Source organism: Euprymna scolopes, chromosome 25 (genome assembly GCF_053919585.1).
Source record: "Euprymna scolopes isolate OS-2025 chromosome 25, ASM5391958v1, whole genome shotgun sequence".
Taxonomy (NCBI): Eukaryota; Metazoa; Mollusca; class Cephalopoda; order Sepiida; family Sepiolidae; genus Euprymna; species Euprymna scolopes.
Genome location: NC_136506.1, coordinates 84,577,264 through 84,602,448, shown reverse-complemented (window position 1 = coordinate 84,602,448; position 25,185 = coordinate 84,577,264). Strand labels below are relative to the sequence as shown.

The window sequence follows — 25,185 nt, the reverse complement described above, 5'->3', positions numbered from 1 at the left end:
AGGCGAGAAAAAAAATCTATGACAGTGTTCATTATCCTAGTAAGGAAACAAGATCAAGCACTAGAGGTCTGTGATGAGTTTCTCTGATTGTCCCTCTGCGCCTAGCTAATAGACAAAGGAATATAAAAGCCGGTCGATAGGCAGAACCTTCATACTCCTTAAGCAATTTAGGTTTGTCAACCGGATAATTTCTTTGGGTCATCAGCTTTAGGAAAATTGTCAACAAGGACTAAGGAGGTCTCCTTCCCCCAGTAGTTTGGTACCATTACGTGTGAGGTTTTATATAAGAGTTTTCTTTCTCCTAGATGGATGATCTGAAGGTCTGAAGGTCCACCTCAGTTCTAAATCAGGTATTTTTCACCCCCGCCAGAAGAAAATATAAATGATAAGTATCCATAGTTGTGTTCCCTTTTAAAGAAAGAATATGTCCCCTCTCATAATATTATGCGTGTCTCTTGTATATCTCCATCTCTACTATTACGGCAAAGTCACTTTGTGTGTTTAAGAGTTCTTTCCTTATAGATTCCCAAACGGCTAGTCTATCCTTTGCAAATTTCACACAAAGCTAATTTATATGTTTAGCAGTGTTCATAGATATGTTTTGTATAGAAATTCGCCCGATCTTAAAAATAGTCTTTTCTCTCTTAGATAAAAGAAGAGTACCATTTAAAATCGTCGCAAATCATTTCTTCGTTTGCATATTTTAAAACTAAACATTAACCAGAAGTGACTTTTCCAGGTCATTTACCGTCAGGCTCAAATATCAGCTGACTTGATATTGTAAACATGCATAGACGGAATTTGAGAAAGGACATTATATTTATTTATTTATTTATTTTTTTATCTATTTATTTGCGAATTTGTCCACCGGGCAAATAATTATTCGTAATATACAATAATCAATAGAGGATTAATTTTATAATAATACATACGAAATATCTGATTAAATTAAAATATGTTTAAGCATATTATACGACTGGGCAACGCTGGGTTGCCAGCTAGTATATATTACATGTGTCTAAACTCGTGCATCGTCTAGGTATAAAATGTTCTTTTAATGAATGTGTGTACGTTTGTACATACATGTCACAGTCATCTATATGACGTGTGTATATACGTGTGTTCGTCTAATCTAGTTTTTCTACCGTTCGTTGAACTGACGCGTGTATAACACTCACGACAACAGATACAGTTTAACAACGAACAAGAAAGGAACAAATAACAGTTCTCTAGGATTGTAACATCGGGCCAATCGGAGAAACATAGCTGTTCCATCTTTGATCTTGTTTGACGGATCCTCGGGAAAAGCTGCAAAAAAGATTGATCCTAGTGAATAAATCTCAGGTTGTCTTTTCAGCAACTTTTTTACCGATGTTCCCCATTGTGAAGCTGCAACGCAGGTTCTAGGCTAACGCATTCTGATTACCTTTACTGTGTGCCATCACGGTTCGTGGAACGTCTTTCTCTTCCTATCAACTTCGACTGCGTATGCTCTCACTCTTCTGATCTCTAACTTATCAAATCATACGCGTCTTTTCCAAGATCTACTCAAAGTCAAAGTCACTTTAAGTGATCTCTACGTAATTCTGCGTCAGACTGTATATACTAGCAGTTCATCCCGGCTCTGTTCGGGCCCTATGTACTGTTCATAACTTTATGTGTATATATTTATATATATTAAAAAGTTTGACTCTTGAAATTACAAAAAAAAAAAATGAAAGAAAACAATAAGAAAAACTTGGTCTGCAATTCTGATGAAAATTCAAAAACCTTCGAAACAACTATTTAAATAACTGCGTGTAACATAATCGCGTCAGCATATTAGAGTGTAACATAAGTGTGACGTCACGATCGCAAATGGGATTAAGAGCGGAAAGAAAGAGGAGGAGATAAGAGAAAAGAAAAAGAAAATACTACGTGGGAGTTACGTTCGGCAAGTACGCGTCGGCTCTTTCTATACGAATTCGATTGAAAGCTAGCTATATTTGGTGCTGCGTATTGAGAGCCAGTAGTGTGTGATATCGTGTAATGACATCTAGCCACGTCTAGTGCTGTGTAATGATAGTTACCTGTGCCTAGTGCCATGTATTGACAGCCAGCAGTATCTGGTGCCAAAAGGGTGTACAGTCGGCTGTGTCTGGTGCTGTATATTTACAGCCAGTTTTGTCTGATACCGTGTAATGACATTCAACCGTATCTGGAACCGTGTATTGACAGCTAGCTGTGTCTTGTGAAGTCTAATGACAGCCAGCTGTGTCTGGTACCGTGTATTTACAATCAAACATGTCTGAGGTCGTGTATTGACAGTCAGCTTTGTCTGGTGCCGTGTGCATTGTAATGACAGTCGGCCGATGTGGCAGTCAGAAAGAGAGAACATACTGGTGTTAAATACGTGTCAGCGACTAGTGTGGTAAACGAAAAATTAAATAACATTTTTCTTGCACCTGGAAAGTTTGTGTTGAAGTTCTCATTTTCTTTGCGATTGTCTCTACATTCAACGTTTGAGTCTGTTAGAGAGACCAACGACGTTATATTAAAAAATATAGCTATATTTCTTGTATGTGTTTTATGGCAGATAAAACATTTTGGACTCTGTGTCGAAACCATATCTTTCTTTATATAAATTTAGGTATGTATATATGTTTTTATACGAAGGGATTTCCAAAGTAATGCCTCCTATTCTTCTATTCCACCTAAATAATCAAAGAAGATAACGTACGTTTAGTTAAGATTAAATAATAAATTAATATTTTGTTAAGATTAAATAATAAATTAATATTTTGTTAAGATTAAATAATAAATTAATATTTTGTTAAGATTAAATAATAAATTGATATTTTGTTAAGATTAAACAATGAATTGATATTTTGTTAAGATTAAATAATAAATTGATATTTTGTTAAGATTAAATAATAAATTAATAATTTGTTAAGATTAAATAATAAATTAATATTTTGTTAAGATTAAATAATAAATTAATAATTTGTTAAGATTAAACAATAAATTAATATTTTGTTTCTACGCTGCGCGTTTTCAACGAGTTAGAACCGTGGGGCACTGTAGTTCGGTCGAGTATCATTCACTCCGTATGAATCGGGTGATTTGTGCTGCCAGTTGTTGACCCGATATCTTTCTAGTTAGACTTCTTTCTAGAAAGACATCGGCTACTTATGTGGGAAACCGTATGAAGTTTGCCAACATCTATAAGTGAAAGTGGAATGAACTGGAGCCGAACATAGCACACGTAGGTTACCAGTTAGCGTCGTTTACCACTTAGTCACCGTCATCTCCTTCTCGGGTGGTTTTAGTAATATGGCGACACTATGTAAACTTTTAAAGTTGAATTTAAAAATATATATGTACTGGCATTTTATTGAATTTTCATACAGTTGTGTTTCCACAAACAGAATAAGACAAATTCGTTTGGCGGGAAAAGTCGTGGGTAGTAGAAACAGTGGACGACAGCGAGAAACATACGTGGATAGTCTGAACACTTGGGTAATGAGCCTAGATCGCAGTGTAGTTCCTATTCTGATGCTAAACTCCACCTTTTCTGTCCTCTGTCAGTGGAGAAGAAATCCTTAATGACTGAGATAATTTAAATTTTTGTTCCTTTCCACACATTAAAAACCGACCTTGAATCTAACTCTGCCCTCGTAGGGAGGCAAGTAAATAGGAACATCAAAAATGATGAGCAATAAGGAATTTATGAAAAAGAGAAAGATAGATGGAGAGAAATAGCCGTCAATCCCTGTACCAGACAAGACACCACTTGAATGAATTAAGTAATTCCCGCATAAAATAAATGACTATTCAAAGATAAAATACGACGCTTTTCTCATAGCGAGGTTACCGTAAAAAGAGACATAGAAGATGATCGCTTGTAAGTAAATAAATACGTACGCGTCGTTTTACTAATAGAAAGATTGAAAACACAAGCACGTTTAAGTAAAGACGATCGGGATGTTGAAAAGAAGATGATAATAATTTGCATGGGAACAATGCAAACAATTCTTTCTCATCATAAATTAGACAAACAATATTCGGATATTCAAATAACTGATATGAGGTAACACGATCTCTGCGTGTAATACATGTGGGTTTTTTTTAATTCGTTACCGAATATTTTTTTCGTAAATATTTGAGATAAAGATTAATATGATCTCTATTCACTCCGACGCCATTTTGCTTTTTTTTTTGCTTTTTTTTTTTTTTTTTTTTTCAATTGGACGCCATCTTATTTTTTCTTACTTGAACGCTATCTTGTTTTTTCTCTTCGACGCCATCTTATTTTTCACTAGGACGCCATCTTGTTTGTTTTTCATAATCTACTTATTTATCACTTGAACACCGTCTTCTTTTAATAACTTGGACACCATCTTGTTTTTTCACTTGGACCCCATCTTGTTTTTTCACTTGGACACCATCTTGTTTTTTCACTTGGACCCCATCTTATTTTTTCACTTGGGCGCCATTTTGTTTTTTTCACTTAGACCCCATCTTGTTTTTTCACTTGGACCCCATCTTGTTTTTTCACTTGGACTCCATCTTGTTTTTTCACTTGGACGCCATCTTGTTTTTTCACTTGGGCGCCATTTTGTTTTTTCACTTGGACCCCATCTTGTTTTTTCACTTGGACCCCATCTTGTTTTTCACTTGGGCGCCATCTTGTTTTTTCACTTGGACCCCATCTTATTTTTTCACTTGGGCGACATTTTGTTTTTTCTCAATTGGACGCAATCTTGTTTTTATCTTGGATGCCATCTAGTTTGTTTTTTTTTATCTTGGACACCATTTTGTTTTTTCTACACTTGGACGCCATCTTACTTTTTTTACTTGGACACTTTCTTGGTTTTTTTTTTTTGGTTTTTTTTTTTTTTTCTCAGTTAGATGCCATTTTGTATTTTTTAATGTGGATGTAATCTTGTTTTTCCGTTGGACGCCATCTTGTGTTTTTACACTTAGACACCATCTTTTTTTTTTTTTTTTTTTTTTAGATGCAATCTTGTTTTTATCACTGAAAGCTATCTTTTTTTTTAGACATAATCTCCTTATTTTTACTAAAACAGTTTCTTTACGATTTCCGCTTTCTGTTTAGCGGAAGTCTCACCAAGTATTGCCGGTGTATAACGAAGAAGAATCCGTTAAGACCTATATAATTCCAGTTTGATTTTAATACTCTACACAAAAAAAGAATGTTCTTTACTTTATAATGATTTTTTTCGACATAGTTTTATTTTTAATAAAATATGTAATCAAAATGTATTTTTTTTTGTCTTGACTTTAAAAAAAATAATTCTTTTTAAATATTTGAATATATATTATAAATTCCAGATCTTTTTATGATCTCCGGTTATTTTTTCTTCAATTGGACGCCATCTTGTTTTTCTTATTTGGACACCATCTTGTATTATATCACTTGGACGCCATCTTGCTTTTCCTTCATTTGAAAACAATCTAATTTTTTTCTTCACTTCGACGTCATCTTTTTTTCACGTTGACGCCATCTGGCATTTTCTTCTACATGAACGCCATCTCGTATTTTTTTTTTCACTTGGACGCAATCATTTTTTTTTTTACTTGGATGTCATCTTGTTTATTTTGTTCTTTTTTACTTAGACGCAATTTTGTTATCTATATATATATAAAAGGCAACATGTGTGTGACCATTTCGTGTATGTCTTCAAAAGGCTTTTCGAGCACACGCTCCAGGGTTCGTTACTATCGCTTACAACTGTTTATATGGGTCCTATATCATAATATGTAGGATTTGGGAACGCGGGTCGTCTCTAGATTCATTTACGTCGACTTTTATGAGATTCGTGCTATTTCGCTTTGTGCCCGGTTCGTCCTGCATTTTAGTATAAATACAGTGAAAAACGTTGGGTTCTCGGCTTTCGCTCTGTTTCCCCCCCCCCTTCCCACCATCATCTGGGGAAAGTGAGAACTAAAAATAATGATCCCGCGATGACCTCATTTAGCGTCATCCTGTCAATCAAACCTCTTTTAGCTTTATAAGCTTTAACTTAACACGTTAATCAATTACTCTCACTCGTGGTCGAGACCATTAAGTATTGGCATTGGTTTCCGCGTCAAAGCTTCCGGGTTCAATCCCTCCTCCCGACCAAACGTTTTTTTTTATTACTTCGCTTATTCTTTAGTTTACCCTCCCCCCATACACAGGTTTATTTATGCCATTTGTTTCCGTTTTGGTTTTGGATTTTTTTTTTTTTTTTACATCGTCTTTTTTATAATATTTAAGCAGGATTATTAATTACTCCCCCCTCATACACACACCTACAAATACCCGGGCAACGCCGTGTACCCCCCCCCCGCTAGTTTTAAATAAAACCGTTTCTTTACGGTTTCTCCTTTCTGTTTAACGGAAGTCTTGCCAAGTCTTACCGGTGTGTAACGAAAAAGAGTCCCTTCTGATTATTATGTACATCCAGTTTGGTTCTAATACACTACATAAAAAAGTGGTCTTTACTTTGAAATGATTATTTTTCGACATTTTATTTTGCATAAAATATGTAATCAAAATGTATTTGAAAGAAAAAAATTTAATTAAAAACTTTTTAATATTTGAATATATTGTTATATTATGGTGTACCGAAAAGGCACCAAAACAATATTTTGTATGTTGTATAATCGTCTAGATGTTGATATGCGTACTTCCGGTAAACTTCGTCTCTAATATAATTTTACCAATATTCTTCATATTATTCCAGTTAGATAGACCGAGATGGATTAGATACAGAAATAGATAACTAACTACCGACACTTTCTTGTGTTGGATCTATTACATAACAATATTTATTAATTCTAGATTTTTTGTGACTTCCGGTTCCCGTTTCGTTACTGATCAACTTAATCTCAAATAAAGTCTAATCATGGACAAGCTAGTGATCGATATAATGCCAGAATCTTTAGGAAATATGTTTTGTATTATGAGAGTAGTTCCAAAAGTAAGGCCTTCTATTTTTTAACTCAATAACTAAAACGATGAAGAGCTACCAAGACGAGAGTGGTGCCATTAAAACGAGTGATCTTTGTGCCCCAGAATTCATTTTTCCACATAGTCACAACCATTCTCAATGTATTTTTACCAGCGATGAACGATGGCTCATTTGTAAAAGTCCAGAACGCGCTTTGTCACTCCTATCTCTATCACCACTCATAAATCGACGAACCCATCTCCTAGCTGTGCTGACATCAACTTCATCGGCTTCATAAACGTGTTAGACACTGATGAATATTGATCGGTTCAAATTTTTTCTCTGCATGAGAGGAGGGGAATTCATTGATGCATCTGTACTTCTGACACATCCATGACAGGGTTGTCTCTTAAAGTCTCACACTGTCAATATCTGCAACAGAGAGTTGAAACTTTCAGGTCATGAATGCATGAGTTCAATCATCATAAAAGTGGAATTTCTAATCCTCTCTGATAATTTGAGCTGAATATAAAAAGTACAGGGTATTACTTCTTATTTAGTAAAAGATCAAGACCAAACAAAATACATTTTAATTATAACATATTTTATTAAAAATGAAATCATTCCGAAAAAAGAAATCATTTCAAAGTGTTGTATATTGGAAGAGTATATATTATGTACGTGTGTCTAAACTTGTGCATCGTCGAGTGTTATTTTTGTTATTAAAAATGTAATAAACAAAGACGGTCAGCTTGTCGTGTTTGTGAAGCCTGATCTTAATTATAGTCCCAGCGAGTATAGAGTTACATATTGCCTTTCTCTAGTAGCAATAAAAACTGTATGTAAAGGTCGTAGGTCTCTGTCTCTCTCTCTCTCTTTCTTTTTTCTTTGTTTATATTATCACGTGTAATCGTTATTTCATATAATACTTTTACATATTACCGTTGTTGTTTCAATATTTTCTTTTGTAGAGTATTATGTGTGAGCGTGCTTGCAATTGTGTGTGTGTGTGTGTGTGTGTGTGTGTGTGTGTGTGTGTGTGTGTGTGTGTGTGTGTGTGCATTATGTGTATGTGAGTGTGCGTTTTCGGTGTGAACCTTGCGTGTGTGTGTACATGTATGTATGTGTGCATGAGTGTGAGTGAGTGTGCGTGTGAGTGTGCGTGTGTGTACATGTATGTGAGTGTGTGTATATGTACCAGAGGCGTGCAATAAGTAATGCCCCTAACCCACTTCCCATAGGAGTAGAGAAACGAAACTTGGTACAGTTATTAGTCTTTCTCTACATAGGAACCACCCAGAGTTATGCATTTCTCCCATCGTTTGATGCAGCTCTGGAGACTGTTTTTGTAGAACATCCCAGGTTGGTCCTCCAACCATGGCGTGACTTCAGAAATCAAGACTGCATCATCTTGGAAACGCTTTCCTTTCAAAGACAACTTCATGGCTGGGAAGAGGTGAAAGTCAGAGAGTGCAAGGTCAGGAGAGTAGGGAGGATGGGGAGGATTTCATAACCACACGCCCGTGCTTCTGATCTGGCGACATGCGAGTCATGGACCGGAACGTTGTCTTGCAGGAGGAGGGTACCTTTGCTGATCTGGCCCCGCTTCTTGATTTTGATAGCTTCCCTTAATTTCCTCAAAAGTGAAGCATGATATGCTCCTATAATTGTCGTACCCTTTGCCAGGAAATTTGTCATCACTACTCCGTCCTGGTCCCAGAAGACTGTGAGCATGACCTTGCCAGCGGAGGGCTGCACCCTTGCCTTCTTTGGAGGTGGTGAGTCCAAGTGTTTCCACTGCATTGACTGGGCTTTGCTCTCTGGATCATAGTGATGGACCCAGGGTTTCATCCTGTGTAATCAGTTTTTTGAAAAACTTTGACTCATCTTCTTGGCACATCTTCAAATTCATCCTCGAGCACTCGACGCGTTCTCACTTCTGGAATGGTATGAGCAACCTTGGAATTCATCTGGCAGACACCTTATGCATATGCAAATGGTCATGAATGATAGTTTTCACAGATCCTGTACTAATCTTGACATCTTGGGCTACTTGGCGAATAGTAATGCGCCGATCTTCCAAAATGGCAGCCTCAACTTGAGGGAAAGATGCCTCATCAATGGCAGAAGGTTATGTTTGAATTCACGATGCCAGCGTTTTACAAGTTCATATGACGGGGCATTATCACCATAAGTTTCTTTCATTTCATCAAAAGTCTCCTGTGGTGTGCGTCCTTTCAAATACAAAAACCGAATCACTGCTCGACATTCAACAGGCTCCATTTCACACCTGACTCAGTTCATACACCTGTAAAACAGAAACTACAATTAGTTCAGAGCTGTAATTTGCCACATAACCCGTAGAGATATAAATCATTGCACATGCAAAATCTCAGCTAGGTCAAACGACTGGAAGTGGGTCAGGGGCATTACTTATTGCACGCCCCTCGTATGTTCGCGTGGATGTGTGCGTGTGTGCATTATGTGTATGCGAGTGTGTTTTTGTGGTGTGAATATTGCGTGTGTGTACATGTATGTATTTGTGCGTGTGCATGTGCATGTGCGTGCGTGTGTGTGTGTGTGTGTGTGTGTGTGTGTGTGTGTGTGTGTGTGTGTGTGTGTGTGTGTGTGTGTGTGTGTGTGTGTGTGTGTGTGTGTGTGTGTGTGTGTGTTGAAAACCTCTCGATGTTTCGATTGTAATCTGTGAACCGTTGATAAGACCGTTTTAGACAAACATAATCTTGAATTCTTCGCCTGCGATTCAAATTGGGAATTTCTAAAGTTACTCAAACTCTGTCGTCGGTTTTTGTTATCGTCTGATAAAGATTTCAACGCTGATTATTTACGGAAGGAAAGTCGTAAACTTTGAACTGGACGATAAGAACCACACTGGTTAGAAATTGTGTTAAAACAGAGAAAAAAACAAACGCTTTGGGCCACGAATTTCGTTTGGTTTTATTTTTTAACAACATATCAACTTTTTCTGTGTTATCGAATGTCGAAAAAGAATACCCACAAGAAATTATTATTAGATTTGATTTGTCTGTTTTACGGAATGTCAGCCATTTTGGGAGTAATTTAATGTCTAGTACTTCTAGGTTTAAAAATAACACGGCATGTAAACCATCTCTTTTTTTTACATTTAGCACTTATTAAGGCCCGGTAGCCACTTGAGGATAATGGTTAATGAGTATACAGTAGTCAATGGGACACTATCGTAATAATCGTTAGTAGTGGAAATTTGGTAAATAGGATTACTTAAAGGGGCGGCTTATCAAGAACTTGTTTACATTAGACTTGAAGACAACCATATTGTAGTCAGTTGGAAAACGGAACAAAGTTCCACAGGCATACAGTTCTAAGAAAGAAGCTTTGTTCATGAATCCTACGTTTAGGTTTAGACATAAATAAAGAGTGGGCGAAATTATTGATAGTGGTTTCAACTAGACGAGTGTTTTTTCATGAAAGTCAGACCAGGGGACACCATAGAGTGGAGCTCAGACGAGCACTTGCCATGAAAATAACCATAAAGCAGAAACAGGCTCGCAACAGTGAGTGAAATAAGCAAAGTGTGATTAAAGATGGGGATAGTTTAGAACAAGTATATGTTTGCATTGGATTTGAAGACGACTATGTTGTAGTTTGCAGAAAAGTGGCCTATTAGGAACGCGTTGCACAGATGTTAAATTCTTCGATAGAAACTCCGTTAATGGAAATTCCACCTAACGCTAGGCACACAGATGTAGAAAGGATCATTTGTTTTCTGTTGTGGTGGAAAGACGAGTTATTGCTGTGAAATTCTTACAAGAGTGAATCAGTGGGCGGAGCTCAGTCGAGTACTTTCCATAACAATAGAATAAAGAAAGACTAGCAATGTGTCTTATTTACCCCCTTATCTGCTCTTCCTTATTTATTACTTGTTCGAAAAAAAAATAGTTGTGGCTCTGATGAAGACCGAAGATATCGAAGAGTCTCATTCCGTGGGATTATCGCTCACGGCGTTGGGCATCGGAGTTGTATCGTTGCGGAGCAAAGGTCATATTTAAGCAAAATAAACAAATAAATAAACAAATGAGTAAATAAATAAATAAATAAAAAATAAATAAGTAACTAAATAAATGAATAAATAAATAAATAAGTAGATAGATAAATAAACAAACAAATAAATAAATAATTAAGTAAATAAATAAAGAAATAAGTAAATAAATAAATAAATAAATAAAGTAAATAAATGAATAATTAAATAAATAAATAAATAAATAAATAAAATAAATAAATTAATAAGTAAATAAATAAACAAGTAAATAAGTAAATAAATAAATAAAGAATAATTAAATAAGTAAATAAATGAATAAAAAATAATTAAATCAGTAAATAAATAAATAAAAAATAATTAAATCAGTAAATAAATAAACTAAATAAGTAAGTAAATAAATAACAATTCGACAGCTGTCTTTTTTGTAGAAAAATTCGAAGAGGCGTTCCAAAGTAATGCCTCCTATTTTTTATTATTATGCTCTAATGGATCAGATAAGATTGTTATACTGCATTGAAGCCGTGAAAGTTTCATCTCTCTGTGGCAGATACTAACGATGTGACACTTTAAGAAAGCAACGCCTGTCATGTACATGTATAATATGTGAGAGAGACAATACAGTATACTTCTAACGTAGAAGAGCGTCCCTTGAACGAAAAAAGATAAACAAATGTAACGAAAAATGAAGAAATCTCTCATATTAGTAAAAATAAATGGTTAATTATGTCTAACTAGATGGCAGTAATAGAAGTCTGTTTGAACGTAGAAGTATACATAATAGAATATTTATTCATGTCAAAATAAAATAATGTAATAATCATGTAATAAGTTATAGCCGATCAAATATTTAAGTTTGAACAAATAACTAAAATAGGATAAACAAATTCAATAAATTAAATATTAGTTTCGTATAAAAAATAAAACCTCAGTATATATATTCTGGACTTAAACATAGTCATTATTATCTAAGACAATACATATAAATTAAAAAAATATTATATGTTAATATGACCACATTATATTAATACGTTTCGTATTGCATTAATGACTCTACTTAAATTAAAGAATAAATCAAATGTTTATCTTTTCAAATCCCGCATTATCATTTATACATACATACACATATATATATATATATATATATATATATATATATATATATATATATATATATATAACTACTTCATTTACTCACAAAAAATTAGTATACGAAAGTTTAGATTTATGCGTAAACTTTAAGTATTTATTTCAAAAGTGCTCAATACATAGGTAGAGCTAGTTAGTAATTTATAAAATATATATGGCGATTAAGCTACACTGAATATTCGGCGTTTCATCCACTCTAGGATTCCTCAGGCTTATGCGCGAATTCTGTCTAAGACAAGCTACCACGTGTAGGCATCTAGACGACCCATGTAGATTATGTCTTCATGAAAAATTTACTATCCTGTACTTTAAAGAACCCCAACATCTATTAAACTGTAGAAGAGAAATAGCAAATAACTGTGTTCACAAAATAAAATTTACTCTAGGATAGCGATACAAAATAGTTTTAACACTAACAAAAACAATAGAAAATAAACAAATAAATAAATTAAATGAACATGAATATACATAAACGATCACACATATATGTATGTATATATATATGTATATATATGTGCATATATGCATGTACACACAAATATATATTTATATATAAACTAACAAAAAAAAAGAAAAAATCACTAACCTAGTTTTAAAACAGATCCTTTGTCCGATAAAATGCATGCCCATTGGCTGATAGGAAGGGGCGCGGTGGATACTAGAAAGCTGATTGGCTAACTAAATCCTCAATAGAAGAGGACCATATAAAAACGATAAACAACCACAGAATTCGCGCATAAGCCTGATGAATCCTAGAGTGGATGAAACGCCGAATATTCAGTGTAGCTTAATCGCCATATATATTTTATAAATTACTATATATATATATATATATATATATATATATATATATATATATATATATATATATTTACTTATTTATTTATTTACTTGTTTATTTATTTACTTATAGGGAGAACTGCCGACTGTCACCACGACGGTTCTAGGTTCAATTCTTGGCGGGAGAGATGCTAGTCTAGCGGCACTAATGAGTTGTGATACAACGAAACAGGAATGTGTGTCGACGACTACAAATATATATATATATATATATATATATATATATATATATATATATATATATATATATATATATATGCACACAGAGTGACCCAAAAAACGGGCCCCAACTCTAATTAGGCCCCGTTTCTTAGTGTTTTGTCCGAATGAAATGAAACATTGGTCATAACTAGTTTATTATATTCAAAACATCACATCAAAACACTTTGGCCTTTTTTTGTCTCCGTTCTACAGCGTATGTTCTAGATGGCCTTCATTTAGCTTTTTTTTTGGGGGGGGGTTACCCTGCACTGAAGAATCCCGAAAGGATGAAACACTAGTGTCTGTAGGTATTTAATTATTATAGTAAAAAAATAATTATGACAGCCCCTTTAAGAAATTCGTTTCTTATCGTTGAGCACTTTCAGTTGAATTAAAAGTCGGTCAATTTAGCTCTTATGCGTAGATCATCGTATAACGATTTGATCACTGTCTGTCTGACGTAATGAACATTTAAATTAAAATGTTTAAAATTCAACGCTATTTCACATGGTTACTGGTAGCCGAGTGGATACGGCCTCCGCTAATCGAGCCAGAGATGTCTCGTGTCGCGGGGTGCGAATCGTTCGACTGGTAGTAATCGTGACACCCTGCACTGAAGAATCCCGAAAGGATGAAACACTAGTGTCTGTAGGTATTTAATTATTATAGTAAAAAAAATAATTATACATATATATATATAGAGAGAGAGAGAGAGAAAGTCCGCATTTTTCATTTTTTCAAAAACTGCAAATTTTAGCTAAACTCAATGTAACTGTTTAAACAACCTATACCTCATTTGATTCGCCTTTTATTCTTCTATAATTTTTCCTGTGCATATTTTACTTTTAATGAAATATTCTAGTGTTCACGGCAATTTTAAAAAAATAAACTTCAAATCGAGTAGGCAAATAGAAACTCCGCACAATGGATAATTGTTATTTAAATGTAACTTCAGAACAATAACGACACACAAATACAACAGGAACACAATGAACTATTTAATATTTAGTAGCATAGCCCTTATGCAATTTGGCAGCCTGCAATCTTTTGGGTATTATTTAAATTTGTTGTGGCAATATTCCGGTGAGAGGGCATCTCGGTTCTCTTTAATTATTGTGCAAAGTTCTTCCAGATTTAAAATTTTATCATTGCGTAGTGTTGTATTTACCCCAGGTTCGGTTTTTCATCGTTGATGCAAATTGGTCAACGGGCACCAAATCGTGTTTGTTATATTTTCATTATTATTATTATTATTGTTGTTTGTTATTATTATTGTTCGTTGTTGAGTCTTATTAAAGGTGATGTTGTTGAGAGTCTTATTAAGAGTTTGTTGTTGTGTCTTTGAGAGAGAGAGAGAGAGAGAGAGATGTTGTAAGAGAGATTGTTCGTGTTATGAAGTTTTTCATATATATAAAATGTTCATACTTAGAAGTGTAGATATGAGATGTAGAGTTCACATTGTAGATATGTAAAGACATTGTGTAAGTGAAGACATTTTAAAACACATGATATACAAGACATATAATAACAATTTTCACTTTACCTTTTGGTAGAATTACAACACAAAGACGACGTTTATAAAAACACATGATGGGTTTATTTCTTCTCCCGACCGGTCGTGGATTTCTGAGTCAAGAATTCAAAGCTTCACATTCTAAGTTTCAAAAGTGACCGTCTCGCTTCTAGACGTTCGAATCCCAACTCCAGACTATCGTCTGTCGTACTCAAACTCTCTTCCAGTTTCTCCTTGCTTAACTCTAAAGTTTCTAACTATATCGAGAACTTCCCATTTTCTATGACGTCATACACATGTTAAAACATGTGTCTTCTTTCACGTGTTCTGCAAATGCGTGTCCAAAACATTTTCCTTTGTTTACAAAAGGAATTTTAACCTATATTCCCAGTAACCTATATTTCCAATATGTTAAAAACATGTTTATTAAATTATCTTGTAGTTGCATTCTTTCAATTGAATTTTCATAACAGAATTGAAAATGCACATTATTTTCTTAAAACTATTTTATCTCTAAGCTAAACAATGGTTTGTTTTTTGCATTCTATTTGCTAATTCTCTATCGTAATCTATTTCTAAACCTAAATTACGAGGTTCGAATTTCATCTATTCTATTTCATTTTCATTTTAACTAAATTTCTCTTTTTTTTATACTTACATGAAAAGGGGACAGCCCTTATCATGTAACAGTAGCTGTTGCTTGATGTAATGCCATACGCATTCAATAGGATTGACGTCTGGAGATTGTGATCTTCGTTATTTTGCTGCAAACAATTAGCAACTTCCAGAAATGCTTGCTTTCTCTCCGAATCCTCTGGTATATCAAGGTTTTGTTACTTAGAAGAATCGGCAGAAGAGAATGTCTTCGAAATGTTTTTATTGGAATCAAAGTTTGCAAAACATGTTTTGCAATAATATGGTTCTTGTGAAACAAGGTCAGCTACATAACTTATTCTACCTTTAACAGTGGATGCCCAGCCATCATTTTTTCGGACTTTCTCGCCAACTTTTAACACTCGGTCCTTAAACTCAATAGTTGCTACATGAGAAACATCAACACCTATTTTTTTGTTTCTATCAAATTTTGCTCCAGTACCACAAAAATACCAATGTTCCTTAAAGTTAAACACACACAAAGCACGAATTGTGCGGGATGGCATTTCATCATAGGTGGACCTGCTTTTACGGTCAATTTCTATGTATTTGGGGTTGATCCAACGCTGTCTGCATTTCTTGTTGACCAATCTGAATTATGATCTTCTCTCCACGATGTTCGGAAGCTCTGTTAATGGAATCGATTCCCTTTTGGCTGACGATGAATGCTTCTTCATTACTGGACAGTTTATTGTTGCAAATAGCACCCTCGTCAGCATCCATAATTATCGGTACTTCACTTTGACCAACCTGAAATTAGAATATCACAAAATATTAAGCTCCTGCAGTAATACATGAAAAGAGACAAAAATAAAGCATAAGAAATTATGGTACTTGTACAGTTTAATCAAGACATTAAAAAATGAAAATATCGAAAAAGTTTAAATTGTACGTATCCGTTATGGAATGAAGTTCTCCGAAAAAAAACTTTCACTTAATTTCATCAAGCAGTTTTTTTTGGGGTTTTTTTACAGCGAAAAAACAATTTGTTATGATACCGAGCAAAAGGTTCGATTTTTAAGAAGAAAAGCTAGTATTAAAGATGGGGAGAGAGTGTCGGCGCTTTAACTAGAGTTATCTCCCCGTGGTGTTTCTAAAATTCAAACAAATTTTTTTTTTTTTAAATCCAAGAATACTGCCGTCAACGTGCTGTCATAAAAACGAGTCTTTTCCGCTGTAAAAAAAAACAAAAAAAAAACTACTCGATCAAATTAAGTGAAATTTTTTTTTTCGGAAATCATCAGTTCAAAACGTATGCGTACAATATAACCTTTTTTGATATTTTCATTTTTTTATGTCTTGATTAAACTGTACAAGTACCGAAATTATAATTATATTTAACTTTATGAAAACTGTTGGTTTTATCCAATTTCATATTGCTACATTTGTTAATTTTTGAAGATGAATTTACAGTAATTGAGTTCGGTGGGGGGGATAAAATGTGCGGCAATCTTTAAAGATGGCGACCCTCCCCCATTTCGGCAAGGTTATTTGTGGTAAACTTTTTTTTTTATCTAAAAAAGAGGTTTTCCATGCCCAATATGCAAGTTAAAATCCTTTGTTAGCAATTTGTTGAGATTCAGAAACATTTTTACTGGACTATTTTTAATAAAAACGTTTGTACTGTATTTTAGCATCCAAGCGATCTCCCGGGACTAGTTCCCACAAATGGCTTCCACCCGTGTCTCGTGTGCAGTATCGGGAGCCGAGAAATCCTGACGTTCTGATTGAGATCAGTCGATAAAATGATATCGACATTGTTAATTGAATTCAACATCATATGACAAATTGGACCCCTACACAGTACTAGTTCTTATATTCGCGTTTTATTGATTTGTCAGCCGATGTTGGTTAAGGGGTTCTGCAGCCTACAAAGAAACTAAAAACATGGTCACTTAAAAATGGTTGCCATTTTTCTCCTTGAAAAAAAAATGGGCGCTTGTACACTATCAGAACGAAATTTCAGAAATTTGTAATACTGAATTTCACATGAAAACAATTGTATCTATATATTCATCGTATTTTTAAGATGACTATATCCAAAAATTACGAAAATCGATAAGGTAGAAAATTATTTATTAAAGAAAATGGAATTTGAAGAAAACAATTGTATTTGCTTATGTAAGACGCAGGAGAGTTCAAAAAGGAAGTAATTTTCTGTTTCCATTTATTTTATAAAAACAAGATGGCCGCAGTTTTCACCTGCTAACCCGATTAAAGCTTCTTTTAATAATTCAGTAATATTCATGTAATTTCGACTGCATAATTTGGAAGCTAACATTATAATTTATTAAAAGTTACCAAAACAAAAAAAAAGAAAAAACAGTAGAAACCATTTTTTGTTTTTATCTGAAAACTCCGTTTACGACTACAGAATTTCGTTCTGAAGTGTCAAAAAATGTCGATGGCGAGAAACGAGTCAGCACAATAGCGAGACTCCTTCTCCTCCTCCTCCTCATCATCATCATTTCTTTCTTCTCTGTCTCTTCCAGACGTCATATTACTAGTCTCAGTCTTTTCTATAAATAATATCGTGGCATGTGTTCCTCAAAATTGCCTTATCTATTCCCTGCTTCCTTTGTCCCAGCTTGTTTGACTCATTGTTCTAGTGGTCTTCATTAATCCACGGTTTCGATACCTTATTCTAATACAGCTTGTGGAATTCTCTTCCTGCTCACTGTTTTCCTCCTACCTTGGTCTTTTCAGAACTAAGGTCAATGTGCATCTCCTTTCTGTGTAATAATCACCTTTCTTTATTGTTAGCGCCTTATATTAAATGGCTCTCTACCTTGTCTGAGGCGATTTCCATTAAAAAAAAATATCGTTTTAATTCTCGTATTCTTGATACTCCCTCTAGTCAAACGCTCTTTTTTTATATACCTAACTACCCACTCCTTCCCCCATCTCAGATGATCCTAATTTCTTTAACCACACACCCATTTCCCAATCCGAAGAAGAACCGCGCCATCTTCTCGTGTTTGCACCAACGAACACAATTTCCTGTCGAACTAATCAAGCGTTAAAAAATATACTGCGTTTAGCCGGCGGATGCCTTTCCCCTTCCCATTAAAGTTCCCACTCTTCTCCGTTCTGAATGATCCATAGTTTGGGTCATTATGGCTGGGTCTTGTTAGGGGCTTGGGGGTTCGGCGAGGAATATAAACATGGTTTTCAAGCAATATTCTTCCCGACATTTGTTTCATGTCAACCTACAACTACTGTGTTCCTTAGCTTCGGTGAACCTTATCATCTGTATCCATGGTCCTCAGCTGACAAAACCCAGTCAGACAAAAGTAGAAGTAAGATTTGCTCGTCGCTGCTTTATAAGCGCCATTTTACATGTTATCAATAATTTATCAAGTTTACAACGGATTCAGCGCACCTCAACATTTTTTTTATTTTATTCTTGGCTTCAAATTTGGGGCGTGACCTTTTTATAGATTTTGTAAATTTTGTCTTGGATGCCCGGCTTCAAAACAGCTTCTCGAGTTCCAAAATTCGAATTATGCCCTCTTTTATTAGGTCGGTGCAAAAGTTTTGCCGATTCAAAATTTCGTTTTTAAAAAGAAAACATTGTGCGTTTTTAAAACTCTGTAGTATAATAGTAGGTGTATATAAACAGATGTGTACTAGGATGATAAGTCTCTTTTAACTCATGAGTGTTGACGTTCTGATGTGAGATTCGTCTAGTTTGTTCTCTATTGGGTGTCGATGTGTGGTATACATAAATTAACAGTTTTTTTCTGTTGCTTGCCCTTCGGGCCGGGATCACAGTGTAGTATCTGTTCCGGCAGATGCTGCACTTAAGATAATTTGTACCAGTCAATGGAGGGGAAACCCTCTATACTGGGACAATTATTATTTTTGGTAACCAGAGTGACCCCTTTTAGGGGAGCTGGTTTTTACCTCACATTAAAAACGGCCTTGTGCCTAATTTGCTCAGTGGGGGAGCAAATAAATACCATCTGTTCCGGCAGATACTGCAAGCTATGACTAGCTAGGACTAGCTATGACTAGCAAAGACCAGATGTGGGGGCAACCCCACATGTCTGACCTTTAACCAGCTCCCATTTCCCACCTCTCGGGAGCTGGTCCCCTTTTCCCCTTCCCCCTCCCTTCACTCCTCACATTAAAAATCGGCCTTGTGCCTAATTTGCTCGGTGGGGGAGCAAATAAATACCATCTGTTCCGGCAGATGCTGCAAGCTATGACTAGCTATGACTAGCAAAGACCAGATGTGGGGGCAACCCAACATATCTGACCAGTCAAGTCAAGGATTCGTCACTTGACACTCAGCCCAACAGGTGAAGGGCCGGGAATCGGCCCAGCACCTGTTGGACTGAGGTACACCGCCTGGGTAATACCTAGGAGGTCCACCCTCCCAGGCCTTGCCACCGGGCTTTCCGGTGGGGCAAGTTTATTGCTTGCTGCCTGAGGCGCCCCGACCGGGGAATGCCGACGGGGTTACTCAGGCAATTTTTAAAATTGCAGGAGTGCCCCTCCTTTAGGGGAGCCTGCGGGGTTCCCACTTTCCGGCCTTGTGCCACATAATGCTGATGTGGGCAGCATTTAAATAAAAACCCCACATGCCTGACCATTAACCAACTCCCATTTCCCACCTCTCGGGAGCTGGTCCCCTTTTTCCCTTCCCCCTCCCTTCACTCCTCACATTAAAAATCGGCCTTGTGCCTAATTTGCTCGGTGGGGGAGCAAATAAATACCATCTGTTCCGGCAGATACTGCACTTGAGATAATTTGTACCAGTCAATGGAGGGGAAACCCTCTATACTGGGACAATTATTATTTTTGGTAACCAGAGTGACCCCTTTTAGGGGAGCTGGTTTTTACCTCACATTAAAAACGGCCTTGTGCCTAATTTGCTCAGTGGGGGAGCAAATAAATACCATCTGTTCCGGCAGATACTGCAAGCTATGACTAGCAAAGACCAGATGTGGGGGCAACCCCACATGCCTGACCATTAACCAGCTCCCATTTCCCACCTCTCGGGAGCTGGTCCCCTTTTTCCCTTCCCCCTCCCTTCACTCCTCACATTAAAAATCGGCCTTGTGCCTAATTTGCTCGGTGGGGGAGCAAATAAACACCATCAAAGTGTAGCATCTGTTCCGGCAGATACTGCTAGCTATGACTAGCAAAGACCAGATGTGGGGGCGGCCCCACATGCCTTACCTTTGACCGGCTCCCATTTCCCACCTCTCGGGAGCTGGTCCCCTTTTTCCCTTCCCCCTCCCTTCACTCCTCACATTAAAAATCGGCCTTGTGCCTAATTTGCTTGGTGGGGGAGCAAATAAATACCATCTGTTCCGGCAGATGCTGCAGGCTATGACTAGCTATGACTAGCTATGACTAGCAAAGACCAGATGTGGGGGCAACCCCACATGCCTGACCATTAACCAGCTCCCATTTCCCACCTCTCGGGAGCTGGTCCCCTTTTTCCCTTCCCCCTCCCTTCACTCCTCACATTAAAAATCGGCCTTGTGCCTAATTTGCTCGGTGGGGGAGCAAATAAATACCATCTGTTCCGGCAGATGCTGCAAGCTATGACTAGCTATGACTAGCAGGGACCAGATGTGGGGGCAACCCCACATGCCTGACCTTTAACCAGCTCCCATTTCCCACCTCTCGGGAGCTGGTCCCCTTTTTCCCTTCCCCCTCCCTTCACTCCTCACATTAAAAATCGGCCTTGTGCCTAATTTGCTCGGTGGGGGAGCAAATAAATACCATCTGTTCCGGCAGATACTGCAAGCTATGACTAGCTATGACTAGCAAAGACCAGATGTGGGGGCAACCCCGCATGCCTGACCTTTAACCAGCTCCCATTTCCCACCTCTCGGGAGCTGGTCCCCCCTTTCCCTTCCCCCTCCCTTCATTCCTCACATTAAAAATCGGCCTTGTGCCTAATTTGCTCGGTGGGGGAGCAAATAAATACCATCTGTTCCGGCAGATACTGCAAGCTATGACTAGCTATGACTAGCAAAGACCAGATGTGGGGGCAACCCCACATACCTGACCTTTAACCAGCTCCCATTTCCCACCTCTCGGGAGCTGGTCCCCTTTTCCCTTCCCCCTCCCTTCACTCCTCACATTAAAAATTGCCTTGTGCCTAATTTGCTCGGTGAGGGAGCAAATAAATACCATCTGTTCTGCAGATGCTGCAAGCAGGGACCGGGTGTGGGGGCAACCCCACATACCTGACCTTTAACCAGCTCCCATTTCCCACCTCTCGGGAGCTGGTCCCCTTTTTCCCTTCCTCCTCCCTTCACTCCTCACATTAAAAATCGGCCTTGTGCCTAATTTGCTCGGTGGGGGAGCAAATAAATACCATCTGTTCTGCAGATGCTGCACTTAAGATAATTTGTACCAGTCAATGGAGGGGAAACCCTCTATACTGGGACAATTATTATTTTTGGTAACCAGAGTGCCCCCTTTTTGCCTACTTTTAGGGGAGCTGGTTTTTACCCCACATTAAAAACGGCCTTGTGCCTAATTTGCTTTGGTGGGGAAGCAAATAAATACAATAAATTAACAGTTGATAGAAATCGTTGGCGGTTGGAACACCAGCAAAAACATACCTCAAATCTTCCTTCTATGCGACCCTTCCATCCGCCCTGAAATTAAAGGTGCTTCTCTCCGACAGTAAAAACGCTCAGACGGGAATTATATTTTGATATAAACATTGATTCCTTACTAGGTTCATTTCCAGAGTTGGCACGCTTTGTATAAGATTATATCTTTTTAAGCAGCCCCTTTCTGACTTACATGGGCGGCCAGTCATGAAACCCCATCTGTCTGTTAACGATTTGCGTATCGAAATGATCTCCCACGTAACTACATCTCAAAATCTTTATTACGTCATCACTACACATATCCTAAAGATCCTTCCCATAATAATTTCGAAATAATAATCTTAATATTTCAGTGCGCAGGTCAATAAAATCTGCAAAAGAAGCGTTTTGTCTTTACTTGTTAACGTTGTTATAGGTTAATGCTTATGTGCGCATGTGCAACCGGATGTCGTAAACCGGAAAGTGGGTTACATCACTCGTTACAAGGTCATTTGAGTATTATATATATATATACTAGCTGGCCGCCCGGCATTGTCCGGTCATACTTAAGCATGATATTTTAATTTATATAGATTGTGTATGAATTATTATAGAATCAATCCTCTATTGATTATTATATATTACGAGGAATAATTTGCCCGGTTGACTAATTCGTACATTTTTTTTTTTTAATAATAATGATAATGTCATTTATCAAATTCCGTCTGTGTTTGTTTACAATATCACGTCAGCTGATATTTGGGCTTAACGATCTTAAGCATGGTGTTTCTTCTTTTATAGATAAAAAAAAAGAAGAAAGACTATTTTTAAGATTGGATTTTTCGATTTTCGATACTCATTTCGGCTCATCAAGAACTTGTTTACGTTGGACTTGAAGACAACCATATTGTAGTCAACTGGAAAGCAAGAAAACGGAAGACAATTCCACAGGCGTGCACTACTAAGAAAGAAGTTTTGTTCATGGAATCTACGTTTAGGTTAAGGCACAGAGTGTGAGAATTATTGATAGTGTTTTCTGCTAGACGAGTGTTTCTTTTGAAAGTTTGGCGAGGGGGGAACATAGATTGAAGCTCAGTCGAGCACTTGCCATGAACAAAACGATAAAGCAGAGACAAACTCGCAACATTTCTTCTGTGAGAAAGAGGTTGCAGTGAAGAGAAAAGGACATCTCCTACGAGGCTACGAAGTCTATTTTGAACTCTATCAAGGCAGTACAAGCCTTTTTTAGCAGCTCCTGTCCAGGTGTGGCAACAGTATTCCATCCTTGGACGTACCTGGCTCTTATATAGATAGAGAATTGCATCAGCAGTGAGATATCTACTGGATCGATAGAAGGATCCCACCATTTTTCCAGTGGCCTTGGCAACAGATTTGATGTACGTGTTCTATTTAGGATCAGGAGTAAAGGTCAAGCGCAGAAGCTTGTCAAAACTTGAGGTATCCCCAAGACGAGAGCCATTCATTTCAGTTGATGCCAGATGGGGATCAGAACGTTGATGATGTATAATATAGACGCAACGTAGATGATCTAAGATATAGAAGCAACTGGGTTCGAATTTGGGACATCCAGATGATCCATCTGTGTCTAGCTTCAAGAGCCACAACACTTTTTATATAGAGAAGGTTTACGTGAAGAAGTTATCATCCATTGTTGCGGATCTTCTGCGAATCCGAAACATTTTTTTTTTTCATTCCAAAATGGTGTTTTATATATTTTATGAATTGTATTCTAGCTGATCACGTCAAAAACAGGGTTTCGGGTCCCAAAATCGGAATTACCTTACCTTTTATAGTGCTTGTCTAGACAGAGTCGACAGTTCGTTATTTTTAATATGTCGTTTTAAGCGAAAACAACAGTATTTACTTAACTGTCATATCGAAAATAGTAATATATCCAAAAATTACGAAAATCCATCGAGTAAAACAGCTGCTATTGTGTTTTTAGTAAAAAAAAAAAAAATTTAAGTCTATCGCTATGGTCTAAAATAGTAAGGGCAGCCATTAAAGTGGCGAAAATGGAGATAAATATGCCTCCTGTATTCGCAATCTTTAAGGTGTTCACATCTGGAGGAAATGCAATTTCCTAATTTTCCGTAAAAATTTTATATTTTATCGATCAATTTTTGTAAACTTTGGATTTATTATTATTTCCGACATGACAATTAAGGAAGTGCTGTTGTTGTTTTACTTAAAACCATATATATTTTTTAAATTGAGTTTATTTTGAATGATAAATATTTTAGTAATATTTGCAGGCTAAGAAATTTATGAAAACACCAAATTGTTAAAAAAAACAAATTAATTAACCTTTATTTCTTGTTTAAACTAGCATGGCGGACCAAGATCAAAGTGTAGTATCTGTTCTTCAGATGCTAGACTTCAATTTCTTGTTCTGTCAGTGGAGGAGAAATCCTTCACGACTGAGACAATTTTTATTTTTGTTCCTTTTCTCCACATTAAAAAACGATCCTGGTGTCTAACTCTGTCCCGCTTCTGTTTAGTTTCATAGGAATGCAATTAAAAATATATTTGAATAGCAAATTTAATCTGAGTGAGTTTATATATTTTTTTAATCATTATTAATATTTATGAACAACATCTATATTTTATAAAAAAATAAATAAATAAAAGACAAGCAGGGGGTGCCCGGCGTTGCTCGGGGTTATATGAATTTGAATTTTAGAAAACTCGTCCTTGGGAGACTCCTACCCGGAAAACTCGTACCCGGAAAATGTGTTTTCAATCGATATTTACTCAATAATGAGCAATAATAATTCAATAATAATCAGTTTTCCTACCTAGCAAAATGGACGAGTTTTCCGGGGACGAGTTTTCCGGGACGAGTTTTCCGGAGACGAGTTTTCCGGGCACCATGAATTTAAATAACAGAGAAATTATGTATATTTTTATATTAAAATTTCTCTCTCTCTCCCTCTCCCTCTCTCTCTCTCTCTCTCTCTCTCTCTCTCTCTCTCTCTCTCTCTCTCAAGCCGTTTCTTCTGTGTTTCTCTCTTTTCCTCTTTTAGCATCCTCCGCCTAATATCAAACTGCATTCTCATATTTATTGTTTCCCTTCGGACCGAGATCACAGTGTAGTATCTGTTCTGATGCTGCACTGCACTAGCTTTTGTTCTCAGTCAGTGGAGGAGAAATCCTTGTCTCTAAATCTGCCCTCGTGGGGAGGCAAATAAATAGGAAGTCCAAAGAGAACAAAGCAATGACATGTGTACTTGAATAAATGGAATTCCGTTCCTTACACCCGCTTTCACAATC

The 25,185-nt window shown here is 36.6% G+C and overlaps 1 long non-coding RNA gene across 1 annotated transcript in view; it reads right to left on the bottom strand.

The window, feature by feature from the left end:
- Positions 1-14,440: 14,440 nt before the first annotated feature.
- Positions 14,441-25,185, bottom strand: part of LOC145247263 (uncharacterized) — a 42,757-nt gene continuing 32,012 nt past the window's right edge. Inside the window, exon 2 of the long non-coding RNA XR_013863228.1 lies at positions 14,441-16,078. This is a non-coding gene — a long non-coding RNA (uncharacterized LOC145247263). The remainder of the gene's footprint in view (positions 16,079-25,185) is intronic.